The sequence below is a fragment of the Rhinoderma darwinii genome, chromosome 3 (assembly GCF_050947455.1).
Source record: "Rhinoderma darwinii isolate aRhiDar2 chromosome 3, aRhiDar2.hap1, whole genome shotgun sequence".
Lineage (NCBI taxonomy): Eukaryota > Metazoa > Chordata > Amphibia > Anura > Rhinodermatidae > Rhinoderma > Rhinoderma darwinii.
In genome coordinates this window covers 418,879,460-418,896,500 of record NC_134689.1, presented here as the reverse complement: position 1 = coordinate 418,896,500, position 17,041 = coordinate 418,879,460, and the positions used below count along the sequence as shown (strand labels likewise).

At 44.3% G+C, this 17,041-nt stretch overlaps 1 long non-coding RNA gene across 1 annotated transcript in view; it reads left to right on the top strand.

The window, feature by feature from the left end:
- LOC142748438 (uncharacterized) overlaps window positions 1-15,480 on the top strand; it is a 34,402-nt gene extending 18,922 nt beyond the window's left edge. The window contains exons 2-3 of the long non-coding RNA XR_012882259.1: window positions 11,679-11,743; window positions 15,393-15,480. This is a non-coding gene — a long non-coding RNA (uncharacterized LOC142748438). The remainder of the gene's footprint in view (window positions 1-11,678; window positions 11,744-15,392) is intronic.
- Window positions 15,481-17,041: the final 1,561 nt, after the last annotated feature.

Sequence of the window (17,041 nt, the reverse complement as noted above, 5' to 3'; positions counted from 1 at the left end):
TACCCATAGATAAATTCCTTGAGGGGTATCGTTTCCAAAATGGGGTCACTATTGGGGGGTTTCCACGGTTTTCTTCCCTCCAGTGCATTGCAAACGCGACACGGCACTGAAAACTATTCCAGCAAAATCAGAAATCCAAAATCCAAATGGTGCTCCTTCTCTTCTGAGGCCTGCTGTGGGTCCAAACAGCAATTTATTACCACATATGGGGTATTGCTATAATCGGAAGACATTGCTTTACATATGTTGGGGTGTTTTTTCTACTTTATTCCTTGTAAAAATTTAAAATTTCCTAATTTTTTCACAAAAAAAGTAGATTTTCACCTTCACATACTAATTCAAATAAATTTAGCAAAAAAACTGTGGGTTCAAAATGCTAACTATACCCATAGATAAATTCCTTGAGGGGTATAGTTTCCAAAATGGGGTCACTTTTGGGGTGTTTCCACTGTTTTGGCAGCACAAGGCCTCCTCACACCTGACATGGTACCTAAAATATATTCTAATAAAATAGAGGCCCAAAATCCACTAGGTGCTCCTTTGCTTCGGAGGCCTGTGTTTCAGTCCATGACCGCGCTAGGGCCACATGTGGGATATTTCTAAAAACTGCAGAATCTGGGCAATAAATCTTGAGTTGCATTTCTTGGGTAAAACCTTCTGTGGTACAGAAAAAATTTATTACAAATGAATTTTTGAAGAAAAAAAATGAAATTTGTAAATTTCACCTCTACTTTGCTTTAATTCCTGTGAAACGCCTAAAGGGCTAAAATACTTTGTGAATGCTGTTTTGAATACTTTGATGGGTGCAGTTTTCAAAATGGGGTGATTTATGGTGACTTTCTAATATATAAGGCCCTCAAAGCCATTTCAGAATTGAACTGGTCCCTGAAAAAATAGCCTTTTGAAATTTTCTTGAAAATATGAGAAATTGCTGCTAAAGTTCTAAGCCTTGTAACGTCCTAGAAAAATAAAAGAATGTTCAAAAAACGACGCAAACATAAAGTAGACATATGGGAAATATAAACTAGTATGTATTTTGTGTGGTATTACTATCTGTTTTACAAGTAAATACATTAAAATTTAGAAAAATGCTAATTTTTGCTAATTTTCTCTAAATCTTGGCGTTTCTTACAAATAAATATTGAATTTAATGACAAAATTTTTTCAGTATCATAAAGTACAACATGTCACGAGAAAACAATCCCAGAATCGCTTGGATAGGTAAAAGCATTCTGGAGTTATTACCACATAAAGTGACACATGTCAGATTGGCAAAAATGGGGCTGGTCCTGAAGGCCAAAACAGGCTTAGTCACTAAGGGGTTAAAAAAATTTGCAAATGTTTTGTATCCGTTACTCATTACGTTTAACGGATCAGTTTTATTCATGCACATGAATGAAATCACATAACTGATGCCGAACTGAAACAAATGGTAACGTGTCCGTTTTTGGACGGATCTGCTAAAATGGAAGGTACAACGCAGATATGGATGGAGCCTTAGGTCATGTTCACATCTGCATTGGAGGCTCCATTAGGGACCTCTGTCTCAGATCTGGCTGACTATACCGGAAACAATAGCGCAGTAAAACCAAGGACACCCCGATGGAAACCCGAAGGAACTTATTAAAGTCAACTAGTTCCGTTGGGCGCTGGTGGTGTCTATCGTGCAATGGAATCAGCGCTTCCGGTATGTTATGGACTAACGAGTTGAGCAATTCCCAGGGTGGACGTTTATGGAATTGCTAGGTGAGCGATTTCCCAAAGGCTGCTGGAGACTGTCAGGAATGAGCGTCCAAATAAATCTGCAACCCCAAACCCATCACACTTCTGATCAACAGAATCTAAGGCTACTTTATGGATTTTGCCAGAGCCCTCCGCAAGGCAGGATGGATTTTGCAGCATAGAACCCAGTTTGCTTTAACAGAGTTCAGGTTTGGATAAGAGGTGCAATGCAGGCAATACCAGAACAGATAACAAGACAGCCAGAGGGTAAACAGAAAGTCCATATCACAAAGCTAGGGGAAGTCAGGAATAGCAGAGGTCAGTACCAGCCGGGAGCAGAAAGGCCAAAGCTATAAAGAGTAATCCAGAGACAAGCTGAGGTTCAGTTCCAAAAAGTGTAAATAGTCAATAGGTGCAGAGTATAGTCAGCAGCTTGATGAAACACATGGAGACAAGGAAAATCACAAGCAAAGAAAAAATAGGATAGGCTCAACAACTAAAATAAGAGCTGCCCAGAAGCTAGACTAGGAGTCATCTCCATCTTAACCCTTTCCCCCTGCTTGCATTCTGGGCCCTAATGACCAAGCCATTTTCTAAATGTTTCCATTGTCACATTCGAAGAGCTATAACTTTTTTATTTTTGCGTCGACATAGCTGTTTAAGGTCTTGTTTTTTGCGACACGTCTTGTAGTTTTTATTGGTACCATTTGAGAGTAGATGCGACTTTTTGATCACTTTTTATCACATTTTTTTAAAGTCAGGATTAACAGAAAACAGCAATTCTTCCATAGTTTTTTATTTTATTTTTTACGGCGTTCACAGTGCCGGTTAAATAATGTAATTGATTTATAGTCTGGGTCGTTACGGACGTGGCGATACCAAATATGTGCAACTTTTTTGCTTTATTGTGTTTTTTTTTTTTTATATTAAATCCGTTTGTAAGGGGCAAAAGTGGGTTTTTCATTTTTATTTTTTTTAATTTACTTTATCAAACTTTTTTTTACTTTTATACTAGTCCCACTAGGGGACTTCACTATGCGATCCTCATTATAATACACTGCAATACTTTTGTATTGCAGTGTATTATTGCCTGTCCGTTTAAAACGGACAGGCATCTGCTAGGTCATGCCTGCGGCATGATCTAGCAGGCATTCATTACAGGCAGACCTGGGGGCATTTATTAGGCCCCCGGCTGCTATTGGAGACACAGACACTCGGCGATCGTATCGCCGGGTGTCAGTGGGATGAGAGGGAGCTCCCTTCCTCTCTCCAAAACCACTCAGATGCGGTGCTCGCTATTGAGCAACGCATCTGAGGGGTTAAACGGGTGAGATCGATACTAATATCGATCTCACCCGGCAGAGCAGGGACGCCCTCAGCCCTCCGCTGCCTCTGGCAGCTGAGAGCAGGGAGATTTCACGGCTCCCTGCTCTGTTTACTTATTCTAATGCAGCGCCGTGGAATAGCGGCGCTGTAGAATAAAGCCCATTAGTGACCGCTGTGAAAAGGCTTATCGGCGGTCATTAAGGGGTTAAAGGGACGTACGTTTACTAACACAGTATTTCTGTTGTTCTGCTGCTCTGATGGAGCAGAACAACGGAAGTAATGATGCAGATGTGAACCTAGCCTTAGTCATATGAGGAGCTGATAAGAGGGGTGGTATTATATTACAAGATAAAGTGGATTATATAAAAGAATCCTAGAAGATGAAGAATATTTTGAAGGATTGCTTAAGAAGAATGAACGTGATTAAATATTTATATATTGATATTACAAATACAGCTTACTTTTACCACCTATCAAATGTGCATTAAAGCATCATAAAACCTCCAGGTAGGCCAATAATATCTGAAATTGGCTCTGTGATGAATTTATCACACTATGTACATATACTACAAAAATGGGTTTAGGATTGACCTTCGTATCTTAGACTCGGCCCACTTGATTCAATAATTGTATGAAATCGAGTGGAAAGAATGGTTTAAATTAATGGCATTGGCTGTAACATCCTTTTACTTCAATATTGATCAAAAGCACCTTGATGCTGCATCTTGTTTTCTCCATAGAAATAAGATTCTGAGTAGAGCACAAATAGATTTTATTTTAAGGGCAATTAAATTTATATCGTAAAGATTTGAAGGGAAGTTTTTCATGAAAACAAGGGGCACCGCAATGGGTCGCACGGTAGCCCCTAGCTATGCAACTTTATCTATGGGTGTCCTAGAAGAAGACTGCATCCTTGAAAATTATTTTTTTTTAGTAAGCATATAGTGTTTTATAAAAGGTATATCGATGACTTGTTTTTAATTTGGGATGGACCCTGATTCCTGTTGAATGATTTTTATAGAGAAATTGAATAATAGCAATTGGGAGGTCATATTTGCATGTACTGTATCAGACTTTAGAATTGGAAGTTTTTAGAAAAAGTTGATCGTAAAAGCTTTTTTTGTACGCGCGTCGTGGCCTCCTCAAAACAGCTGATCAGCGGGGGTACTGGCAGTCGGACTTCTAAAGATCAGATATTGATGATGGCCTCTCCGGAGGATAGGCAACCAATTTCTTATGACTACACAACCCCTTTCTGAACTCTTATCGGAGAGCAAAGGAACGTAGTCAAGTTGATTGCTGAAAACCAAGAAGAAATAGAGAAGTTTACTTGCAATTTTATGACCACATTTACTCAAAAAAGGGAAGGAAATTAGAGATTTCAAACAAAAATAGTTTTCGTTATTGAGGAATGATACCCTTCCTACAGGATTTGATTCCTGAACATCAAAATTGATTTTTTTGAAGAGCTGGACCGTGAGAAATTTACTACCACCCAGTAATTTAGGAAAAAGAACGGTGCTGGTATGGTGAAAACCTTGAATATAGATTTATGATTAGGGAGTTATTGCTGCAGTCTCAATAGATGCAAATGCAATGGAAAAAAAATATTTTTAAAATAACAAAACAGGCGAGAACTTGGCTATTAAATCCTTCCTTAATTCTGGGACAGAATATGTGATCTACTAGTTATAATGTACAAGTGGATTAGAGTACATTGGTAGAATGATTCAGAGTCTACGAAAAAGCATAAATAAGCATAGACATAATTTATACATATCGTATACTAACCATACCCACACTAAGGGACCATTTGCTAAGACTAGCATGGGTAAACACAACAACGCTCAGGCAATGAGTGAAAGGGCAGAGCCCTTTTATAGTCCAGGGTGATCATAGGCTAATTACAGATCTCACTCATGTGTGTGCACTGGACCTTTAAGACCGGACGCTAGCGCACGCACCCTACGGGAACCAGTGCAGGGATGCGTGAGTGCCAGCGTCTCGCAGGAGGGAAATGCCACCCGGCACTCACTTGTCCATGGCCGTCGGGGGGCAGGTAAGTACGACGGTCCGCGGCTGTGGATGTTACACAGCGCATACTAACCATAGACATAATGTATCCACAGTGTATACTAACCATAGACATAATGTATCCACAGCGTATACTAACCATAGATATAATGTATCCACAGCGTATACTAAACACAGTGTCTCCAGACATGGCGCATGATTGTAGGTTCTCGGATTTTACTATCACTCTGATTAACCACGTGATGATTGGAGGGGATAATAGATTCCGAACCCCGAAGAGGAAGAATCCCATTGGATCTGTAAATTGCAGACATTGATCCCGGATAGGTTTACATTCTTCTGTGTATGGAGGGGGACTTAATTTCTGTTTTTAGGCAAAAAATTTTGAAAAAAGAACAACAACGAGAAATAAATATTTTTAGGCTAATTAGTCGATTGAAGAATAAACAATATAATACAATATTAATAATCCTTTCCTCCATGTATCACGTATCGTCATGGCAACGTTTACAGTATGTTACGGACCTCAACACTCTAATCTAATTTTGTTGTATGGATGAGATAAGAGAAACTATAACTATATCTCATTGACTACTGCTAAAATGTTTTACTAAGAATATGGTCGCGTCACATCCAGCGGTGGCTATGATCAAGTCGTGCCACTTCTGGTGCGACTTTAGTACGCCAAATAATGATTTGCTACAGTAAAAGCGATGTCACATCCGTTGTTTTCCGGATGGATGAGTAGCAAATACGGGCAAAGGAATCGACGGGTCCGTGTCTGATTAGGTCGGACTAGTACCTGATTTACTGACATGATAGGTAGAGCCAACATCACTCAAGAATAGAATGATTAACCTCCGGGTCATAAACCGTTATCATCAATATGAGGTACAGCTACTGAGCTTTTATTTATGTACTGTTTGGCCAATGACCCCCCCCCCATTACCAAAGCATTAACCCCTATAAACCCCTACTAGAGCCTTTTGTTGGAGAAATTCTTCATGAAGATGTAACGTCCTTGGCCCGTCGTTCCGACTTACCCCTCGGCGGCCGCGGCCATGGACTTGTGAGTGCTGGCCGGCATCTCCTTCCTAGGAGACGCCAGCACTTACTTCCGTTGCGCTCTGCTGTGTCCCGTAAGGTGCGCACGCTCGGCCATAAAGGGCCAGCGCGTGCACATGTAAAAAAATCACCAATTAGCCCATGATCACCCTGGGCAATAAAAAGGGCTCCGCCCTTTCACTCCTTGCATGAGTGTTGTTGTGTATACCCATGTTAGTCTTAGCAAATGGTCCCTTAGTATTATCCTATTCCCGTGCACTGCTACCTGTATTCCGTGCTGTATTTGTTCCTGTGCCTTAGAGTGTTGGAGTCATGTTGTGCCACCTACCACGCCTGATATCTTCCGCCACATGTGGCATTATGTCCCTTCAAGTTTATCTGTGCCTAAGCCTCTGCTGCTGTCTGGACTATCAAACGTACTCTTGTACTAGGACTGTTGTTTGTCCAGCTGCTACTCCGCTACGGCGGTGCAACCTAGTGGGTCCACATACCCACGGATCGTGACAGTACACTCAGGCCATGGACCCCGATGGTCAACCCAAGACCATGACGACGTCACAAGTCATGCAGGCAGACATGTAAGACCTTCGGTCACGACAGGACCAACTGCTCCAGGCGGTGAACGCTATTGCACATCGGCTGGATGCGTAAGCTACGGTCTTCACAGCACCTGTTGCGGTTGCCCCCGACTGTTCTCCTGCTACACCTCCTGTCAATACCAGTGTTAACTCCCGATTCTCCCTGCCACTACCTCCTTGCTATGATGGAGAAGAGAGATCCACTTCAGACTGCATGCAAAGGCCTTCCTTTCTGACAACGCAAGGATCACCTTCATAATCGCTCTCCTTACTGGCAAGGCCCCGACATGGGCAAACCCCATTTAGTAACGTCAGGGACCAGAGACCCATGACTTACTGTGTTTCTTACAGACTTTCCATACAATATTTGAGGAACCTGGGAGGAGAGTTTCTTCTGCTGCTGCATCTCTGCTGACCCTTCGCCAGGGAGACACCTCCGTTAAGCATCCCAGTGGCAGAGCTGACCTGGAACAACGAGGCCTTGATGGCTACATTCTGGCAGGGACTGTCTTCTGAAATTAAAGATGAGCTAGCCGCTCGCGATCTGCCACCTACCCTGGATGGTCTTATTCTTCTAGCCACCCGGATTGACATGAGAATCCGGGAGCGATCCCAAGAGGTTCGCCGAGAGATTTCCTAGACTGGCTCCTATTTTCCAGTATTCCTGTTGCCCTCGCCAGTTGTTCCACCAGAGGAGCCTATGCAAGCGGACCGGCTCAAATTGTCAGCCCAGGAGAAACAACGCAGATGCACTTCGGGACTTTGTCTGTATTGCGTCCTCGGAGGCCATGTTGCGCGTTTGTGTCCCCAGAAGCCAAAAAACTCCAGTGCCTAGGATTGGTTGGACAGACCTCTAAACTGTCCATTCCCATGACCATAGTGTCCGGCGAGAAGACGCACCGGGAGTCTGCCTATCCGGACTCACGTCCGCGGCAAACTTCATCCAACAAGACCTAGTGGATCATCTCCAGTTGCTCACAGTTCCTCTGGAGACGTCATTGGCTGTTGCCTCGGTGAAAGGACTTTCTCTGCCCAAACCGATCGTGTCTGAGTCCAAGCCACTGAAGCTCCAAGTTGGAGCCCCTCATACCGAACTGATTACATTTCTTGTTTTGCCTAAAGCAGTCAATCCTGTTCTACTGGGTCTGCCTTGGCTCCACTTTCATGCCCCAGTCCTGGAATTCCGGAGAAGTTCTACAATGGGGCTCCAAATGTCTCCACCGCTGTCTGTTACAGATCCATCCTGTCCAGCCTGCTCTGCCTCAATCATTAACAGGATTACCTCCTCATTTATCTAAGTTTGCGGACGTCTTCAGCAAGAAGGAGGCGGAGATGCTTCTCCCACACCGGTCTTACAACTGTCCCATTGAACTGGTTCCAAACGCTTTTCATCCCCGTGGACTGGTATATCCTCTCTCCTTGCGAGAAACTTAGTCCATGTCGCCCTATATCAAGGAGAATCAGGAGGGGTTTCATACGAAAATCCTCCTCCTTGGCCGGGTTCTTCTTCGTTAAAAGATACAAAGACGGAACTCTCCGACCTTGCATGGACTACCGTGGTCTCAACCAGATCACAGTTAAGAACAAATACCAGTTGCCACTCATTTCCAAACTATTTGACCGTATACGAGGAGCCAGGATTTTCTCTAAACTAGACTTGCATGGGGCTTATAATTTGATCAGAATCCATTAAGGCGACGAGTAGAAGATGGCATTCAACACTCGAGATGGGCCCTACGAATACCTGGTGATGCCCTTCGGTCTGTGTAACGCTCCTGCGGTCTTCCAGGAATTCGTCAATGATATCTTCAGAGATCTTCTTTACGTCTCTGTTGTGGTCGATCTTGATGATACTTTTCTCCAGATTCGATGACTCATCTGAGGTATGTCCTTCAGGTCCTGCTGCGATTAAGGGAGAATCGTCTGTATGCCAAGCTGGAGAACTGCATTTTTTTTAAAAATTCTCTGCCCTATGGGTCCTGAAAAAGTAAAGTCCGTCCTGGAATGGCCATGTCCCCAGGGTCTGCGGTCCATACAGAGTTTTTTGGGATTCGCCAACTTCTACAGGCAGTTTATCCCAAACTTCCTTCACTGATGGCTCCCATCTCTACTCTTACCAAGAAAGGTATGAACGCCAAGATGTGGACTACGGAAGCAGAATCTGTGTTTAATAGCCTTAAGAGTGCCTTCACTTCTGCCTCCATCATCCTGACGTGTCTCAACAGTGCTCGTTGGAGGTGGATGCTTCCTCTGTTGGTGCAGGTGCACATCTGTTCCAGAGAAGTTTCAAAGGAAAGGTAGTAGTATGTGGCTATTATTATAGACTTTTTTCTTCGCAGAGCACAATTACTATATTGGTGATTGGGAGTTACTGGCCATCAAATTGGCTATGGAGGGTTGGAGACATTTACTAGATGGCGCAGCTCACCCCATCCTGATATACACTGACCACAAGAACCTCACCTATCTTCAGTCGGTGTTCTTCACCCGGTTCCAATTTTTTCTCCACTTCCGTCCCGCTAACAAAAATGTGAGGGCTGATGCCCCGTCCAGGTCGTTTGAAACAGAAGACACTGTGGAGTCCCCTCAATGCATCATAGACTCGTCCTGCATTATTTCTGCAAATCCCCTACAAGTTAAGAGACATACGTCCGGGGAGGACTTTTGTGCGGTTGGCAGACAGGAGGAGAATCCTTCGCTGGGGACACAGCTCCAAACTGGCTGGGCACGCGGGTGTTCGTAAGACTTGAGATCTTATTGCTCATCATTTCTGGTGGCCCACGCTGCCCAAAGATATTGTGGACTTTGTCCCTTCCTGCACTGCGTGTGCATGCAACAAAGCTGCTCACTCCAAGTCTGCCGGTCTGCTCCAATCTCTGCCTGTGCCCAACCCTACCTGGCAACATATAGCAAATGACTTTGTCACAGATCTTTCTCCGTCAGCAGTATGCAATACGGTCTGGGTGGTGGTGGACCGGTTCTCGAAGATGGCACATTTTATTCCGCTGACCGGCCTACCTTCTGCTCCTCGACTGGCTAATCTCTTCATCCAGCACATCATCCTCTTGCATGACTTGCCCCTTCATATGTCTGATCGAGAGGTTCAGATCACCTCGAAATTCTGGAGAGCCCTCCCAAAACTCCTAGATGTGAAGTTGGACTTTTCCTCAGCCTACCATCCCCAGTCCAATGGCCAAATCGAGAGGATTAACCAAATCATGGAGAATTATCCTCGCCACTTCATCTCCATGCAGCATGATGACTGGGAACAGCTTCTTCATGGGCTGAGTTCTCATACAACAACCACACAAGTGAGTCCACTGCTTCCACAGCGTTCTTCATGGTCTACAGCCAACATCCACTAATACCTCTTCCTGTTTCGGCTACATCAAAGGTACCCGCAGCTGACTCTGCATTTGTGGACTTTCTACAAATCTGGCATCAAACCCGGTCCTCTATTCTGCTGGCAGTCGATCGCATGAAGCGAAAAGCGGATAGTAGGAGACGAGAGCCGCCTCAGTATCTTCCGGGTACCAAAGTCTGGCTGTCCTCAAGGAATATCAGTCTGAAGGTGCCTTCGTACAAATTTGCTCCCAGGTTCGTCGGATCTTTTGAGATCCTGCAACAAATTCACCCTGTCTCCTATAAGCTTCGGCTATCTCCTACCCTCAAAATCCCCCACTCCTTCCATGTGTCCCTCCTGAAGCCTGTGGTCCTGAACCGCTACACTAAAACTCCTAGCCCTGCAGTTGCTCCCAGCGGTTCTTTTGATGTGTTTGAGGTTAAGGAGATTTTGGACTTCAAGAAAGTAGGAGGAAGGACTTTTTATTTGGTGGATTGGAAGGGGTTTGGTCCAGAGGAGAGGTCCTGGGAGCCAGAATAGAACATCAATGCCCCTACTCTCATTAAGAAATCCCTCTCTCACTCTAGTCCCAAGTAGAGGGGGCGTAAGAGGGGGTATAGTGTAACGTCCACGGTCCATTGTTCCGACACCCCTCGACAGCTGTAGTCATGGACTTGTGAGTGCTGGCCGGCATCTCCTTCCTAGGAGATACCAGCACTCCCTTCCACTCTGCTCTGCTATGTCCCGTAGGGTGCTTGTGCCCGGCCTTAAAGGGGGTGTTATCAGGTGTGGCAGGTGACACCAGACATGGTGTAAGACAGCAGGCGTGACAGGTGGCACAACACAACTCCAACACTCTAAGGCACAGGCATAAATACAGCACAGGATACAGGTAGCATGGCATGGGAACAGGATAACACTAAGGGACCCATTTGCTTTATGGGTATGCACAATAAAGCTCAGGCAAGGAGTGAAAGGGCAGAGCCCTTTTTATAGTCCAGGGTGATCATGGGCCAATTGGTGATGTTTTCCAGCGCACGCACATGATATCACCCACCACGTGTGGCATCATCTGCCTTCAAGTTCTTTTGTGCCTAAGCCTCTGCTACTGTCTGGACTATCAAAGGTACTCTTGTACTAGGACTGTTGTTTGGCCAGCTGCTACTCTGCTACAGCGGTGCGGCCTAGTGGGTCCACATACTCACGGATCATGACATCAGGTTGGACAATATCACCCATCATGCCCATTCTTAAAGTGATAGGGAAACTAAAACTGAAATTCAATGGATCTTACAAGTAGCACATAGATTCTCCGACAAGTTAAAACATAAGACATATTTGGCCATCTCGTTACTCGTATGCTATGCCGGCAATGACCGGAAGCTGCATCAATACTGCAAGTAATCAATTTAACATTGGAGCCTATGATAATGATAATGACCTGTCCAGTAGGTTGTAAAACGAGTCATTTACACCCAAGTAGATGTTTTCCCCTAAGAATATACATCTTTTCTTCTTGGTTCCCGGGCTAACATGTGCCAATGACCCCATGATCCCCAACCAATAGCCTTTTCTTGTAAAAGCAATTGTTGGAGAATTGCAGGATGAAGGCAGTAATGGATCAGAGAAGAGGACACCACCGAGAACAAGGTCTGAATCAAAGCAGATGCCTCAGGTACAATGACGTGTAGTCCTATGAGACGATAATCTACTACAGCAGATAGCACAAAACGTCTTGGAGAAGTTGCCACTGTTCTTCTGAACATTTTGTCTTAGTTGCATCTACATTATCTGGCCAAAAGTACGTGGACCCCTGATCATCACACCTATATGAGCTTGTTCGACATCTCATTTACCAACCATGGGCGTTATTATGGAGTTGGGCCCCTTTTTGAGAATATAACAACCTCCACTCTTCTGGGAAGACTTTCCAAATTATTTTGGAGTCTGTGGGAATTTGTGCCAATTAAGACAAAGAAGCATTTGTGAGGTCAGACACGGACGTTGAAGACAAGGTTTGGCTCACAATCGGAGTTACAATTTATTCCAAAGGGGTTGTCTGGGTTTGAAACGGTTAACACAAAGTTAGAAACTACATTTGTGTAAAATGTCTTTGTATGCTGTAGAATTAACATTATCCTTCACTGGAAATAAGGGGCCAAACTCTAAAACCAAGCCCCAGGCCATTGTGCCTCCTCCACCAAATATAACAGTAGGCAATATGCATTCCGGTAGGCTTGTGTGAAGCAACCATGGAAACCCATTTTATGAAGCTCCGGCTATTTTTATGCGCTACACTCTTCAGAACTTGGTGGCCCTACTATGTGAGTTAGTGTGGTCTAACGCTTCATGACTGAGCTGATGTTACACCTAGACACTTCCACTTCACCATAATAGCACATATAGGTAACCGCGTCAGATAATAGCACTTACAGGTGACCAGGGCAGATCTAGCAGATAACACTTACAGGTGACCAGGGCACATCTAGCAAATATTTCACAAATAGATTAGTGGCAAAGGTGACATCCTATGACAGTATCACGTGTAAAGTCATTGAGGTCTTCAGTACGACCCATACTACTAGCAATGTTTGTCCATGGAGATTACATGGCTGTGTGCTTGATTTGATGCACGAGTCTGTAGCTAAAACACCTTAACTCAATAATAAGAAGGGGGATCCACGTACTTTGGGCCATATATTGTATCTCAAAATATGCACAATGATAAGATTGTTACGTTCCGTTAATGATTCAAATTTACTGCCTGAAGTAGAACGATTAAAATATTGTTTAATTGATAAATCATTAAAAATGAGCTACTCTAGCCCTAAATTTCAATAGAACGGTGGTCAGTCATGAAGAGAGGAATACTCGTGTGATGATAGTTATTCCATCCACCAAGCAAAACCTCTCCCCTTATAGTATACTGCACTGACGCACCTCACTGACATAGGAGATAATCCAACGCGTTTCCGTGCCACTAATACAGGTGACACATCATCAGGGACTATCAATTCGGTTTATTTATTGTTTCATCTATTACTGCCGGTAAGCACAGTTGTGTGCTGAATTGAACCTCACGGCGCGTATACGGCTCTAACTCATTGGCCGCACACGCGCCGGCGAAGTTCCGGCCTATTTGACAGGCCAAAGCCCACCCACTCAGCTGACGTAGCTAGGGCCAGGCACCAACCCGCAGTGAACACGTCAAAAATGACGTTGCAGGAAAAGTGCCGAGCCTCCTATCCAACAGCCAATCAGCTTTCATTTGACATGCTCAATATGCTCTCTAATCCTCCTTCTGAATTCCCTTTTAGTTTTCCCTACATATTGCTTTTTACAATCGCAGGTAATTAAGTAGACCAACCCCTTGGTTTTGCAATTTATGTAGGACCTGGTCTCAAAGCTTTTCCCCGTAATGGTACTCCTAAACTTACTGCTACAGAGTATTGACTCACAGGCTTTGCATGACCCACATCTATAACTTCCTTTTAAGCCACGATTCAACCAAGTGCCAACAGGGTCCTGGATATTTAAATGGCTGTGAACTAGACGATCCTTGACATTGCATCCACGTCTATAGGTAATCAGGGGAGATTTTCCTACCAAACCCCCAATGTCTGGGTCGGCTTGCAGAATACCCCAAAAACGTTGTAGGATGGACCGAACCTCCACATTAGAGGAGTCAAAGGTACCGATGACCCTAACTATTTCCTCCTCCACTTCCTTCGGTTTAGGGTTCAATAGATCATCCCGATTCCTACCTAGTGCATTCTGGTATGCATCTTTAAGTACTTGTCTCGGATACCCTCTCCGCCGAAATCTGTTTTCTAATTCATAAGCCGAAATCTTATAGTCGGATATGGTCGAACAGTTCCGGCGTGCCCTCAGGTATTGGCCCTTCGGAATGCCCCGTCTCAAATTTAAAGGATGACAACTTTCCCATCTGCGGGTTGGTGCCTGGCCCTAGCTACGTCAGCTGAGTGGGTGGGCTTTGGCCTGTCAAATAGGCCGGAACTTCGCCGGCGCGTGTGCGGCCAATGCATTAGAGCCGTATACGCGCCGTGAGGTTCAATTCAGCACACAACTGTGCTTACCGGCAGTAATAGATGAAACAATAAATAAACCGAATGGATAGTCCCTGATGATGTGTCACCTGTATTAGTGGCACGGAAACGCGTTGGATTATCTCCTATGTCAGTGAGGTGCGTCAGTGCAGTATACTATAAGGGGAGAGGTTTTGCTTGGTGGTTGGAATAACTATCATCACACGAGTATTCCTCTCTTCATGACTGACCACCGTATCTGAGCCTGTTCTATTGAAATTTAGGGCTAGAGTAGCTCATTTTTAATGATTTATCAATTAAACAATATTTTAATCGTTCTACTTCAGGCAGTAAATTTCATACATTGTATCTCAGCAGATATTACAGGACATTCTCGGACGGCCTCCTTTTCACTGGAGTTTTTGTGACCTTGGCCATGTGTTTGGGGTCATTGTTTTATTTAGGACAAACCAGACACCCTTGGGATATTAGATGACCCTGCTTCATATTTGTTTGCAGACCCCATTAGCGCTCACCAGCCCAAATATTTGGGCCAAAACATATTACATTTGAACTCACTTAAAGGAAGGAACGGCTGTTTTTGTGGGAACTCTCCCATAAAGACCACTTCTGACAAGACTTGTTAGGAATCCAATAGTAAAGAATTCCTCTTATTCTATCACAGTGGGCACAATTTTCTTTCTATGTCGACCAGTTATGCTCCTGACTTTTTGTAGCCGGGTCACTCTAAGGTAACAGTAGAATATTTTTTTACCAGCCATGGAGTGATCATTTAGTCACAGAGTTACCCAGTCTTCATAGCAATGCATAGACCCTGCTCTTTCCTCTCTCTGATGCCCCTGCCCGACCTACTGTATAGCTGATTTTTATCTGTATTTACCATAGTAGATCGATCACCATAACAGATTAAAACCATCCAAAAAGTTCTGAAGACTCTTACAATTGTTGATCCGGCCATTGGCACCACATGGATATCAGAGATATTGCCACTGGACATTTTGCCACCTATGGCATCAGTAGTCTTTGTAAAGCATGAACCTTCAAGCATTGGGTTGGGGGGGCTGGTGAATGTCGGTGGTCCTTCTTCTGTCTTCTTTCATCTTAACTGATAGAATCTATGATCTTAAGCTTTCAAAAAGTGTTTCAGCCATGGTAAAACTGCAATAAGACAGAAGCAAATGTCTTCTGGATTCCACCCTAAAACAATATATTATTGTAAATATACAAGTGCACCCCTCTTCTTCTCTTCTACCCTAGATCCTCTTGAGGGACAATTTCTGGATCAGGCCCTCAATGGGTCAGAAGTGAAGACCACACAGAATGAAGTCACATAATACAAAAAGGTTTGTACGAGAACAAAAGTTCGGACTCAATCTAAAGAGCGTCTTCTATGGCAGCGAAGTTGGTGGGACCAGAGTCTTCAGATAAAGTCACATGACCTTAATCTGTGAATCTCTAGGACAGCTACATCTCAATTCGTAGAAGGGGATTTACCTTCCAGTAGCCCCTAAACGCCCCGGCCTATATTGTATATTAAATAATCAAACCTAAAAGGAGGTTGTCCTCTTTGGACCACCTCTCTCGATAAGAATCACCACCCCAACTATTAGCCTTTTACACAGGAGACCCACTTTAGATAGCAGCCCTTATTCTAGAAGACCACAGATCAGCAAGTGACCAGTTTAACTAAACATGGACAAACCCTTTAAGTTGGCGCAGATGGAAAGATGTCTTAAGCTTTGACCTATGTCAGGAGGCTGGTCACTAAATGGTCACACAAATTACTACATATCTAAAACCTGAAGTTAGGCTCCGTTCACATCACGTCTGAGCCTTCCACTTGACATAGTAGAGAGTACTGCCCCATATACAGTATAACTGGGGTATGCCACTCTATAGGTTGACGACATCCATGAATTGCCATATTGAAAGAACATATATGCCGCACTGTTTATTTGCAGATACACTCAGAATACAAAAGCGTGGCTGACTACACTTTTCTATAGAGCAAAAAAACAATACAACATAGAATACAGACAAATACCAGCCACGACAGAGGCCAAAAGGAAAGTCGTATGAGGACTCAAAAGTTTTGTGAACAAAGTCTTACATGGTTTCCTTCTCTGTTGGGGCATGACCACACGTGGCGGATTTCCTCCGCAACTGTCCGCATCAATGCCGCACCTAATCCGGGTTGCGGATTACGGCTGCGGATCTGCACAAAATGTGCAGAAAATTGATGCGGACTAGCTGCTGCGGACTGCGGGAAAAGTGCTTCCCTTCTCCCTATCAGTGCAGGATAGAGAGAAGGGACAGCACTTTCCCTAGTGAAAGTAAACGAATTTCATACTTACCGGCCGTTGTCTTGGTGACGCGTCCCTCTTTCGGCATCCAGCCCGACCTCCCTGGATGACGCGGCAGTCCATGTGACCGCTGCAGCCTGTTATTAGCCTGTGATTGGCTGCAGCCGTCACTTAGACTGAAACGTCATCCTGGGAGGCCGGACTGGAGACAGAAACAGGGAGTTCTCGGTAAGTACGAACTTCATTTTTTTTTACAGATACATGTATATTGGGATCGGTAGTCACTGTCCCGGGTGCAGAAACAGTTACTGCCGATCGCTTAACTCTTTCAGCACCCTGGACAGTGACTATTTACTGACGTCTACTAGCAACGCTCCCGTCATTACGGGAGCCCTATTGACTTCCTCAGTCTGGCTGTAGACCTAGAAATACATAGGTCCAGCCAGAATGAAGAAATGTCAAGTTAAAAAAGCAAGACGCATCCGCAGCACACATGACATGTGCATGACAGCTGCGGACTTCATTGCGGAACTTAGAATCTCCATTGAAGTCAATGGAGAAATTCCGCCATGAGTCCGCCACTGCTCCGCAACAGACAGAGCA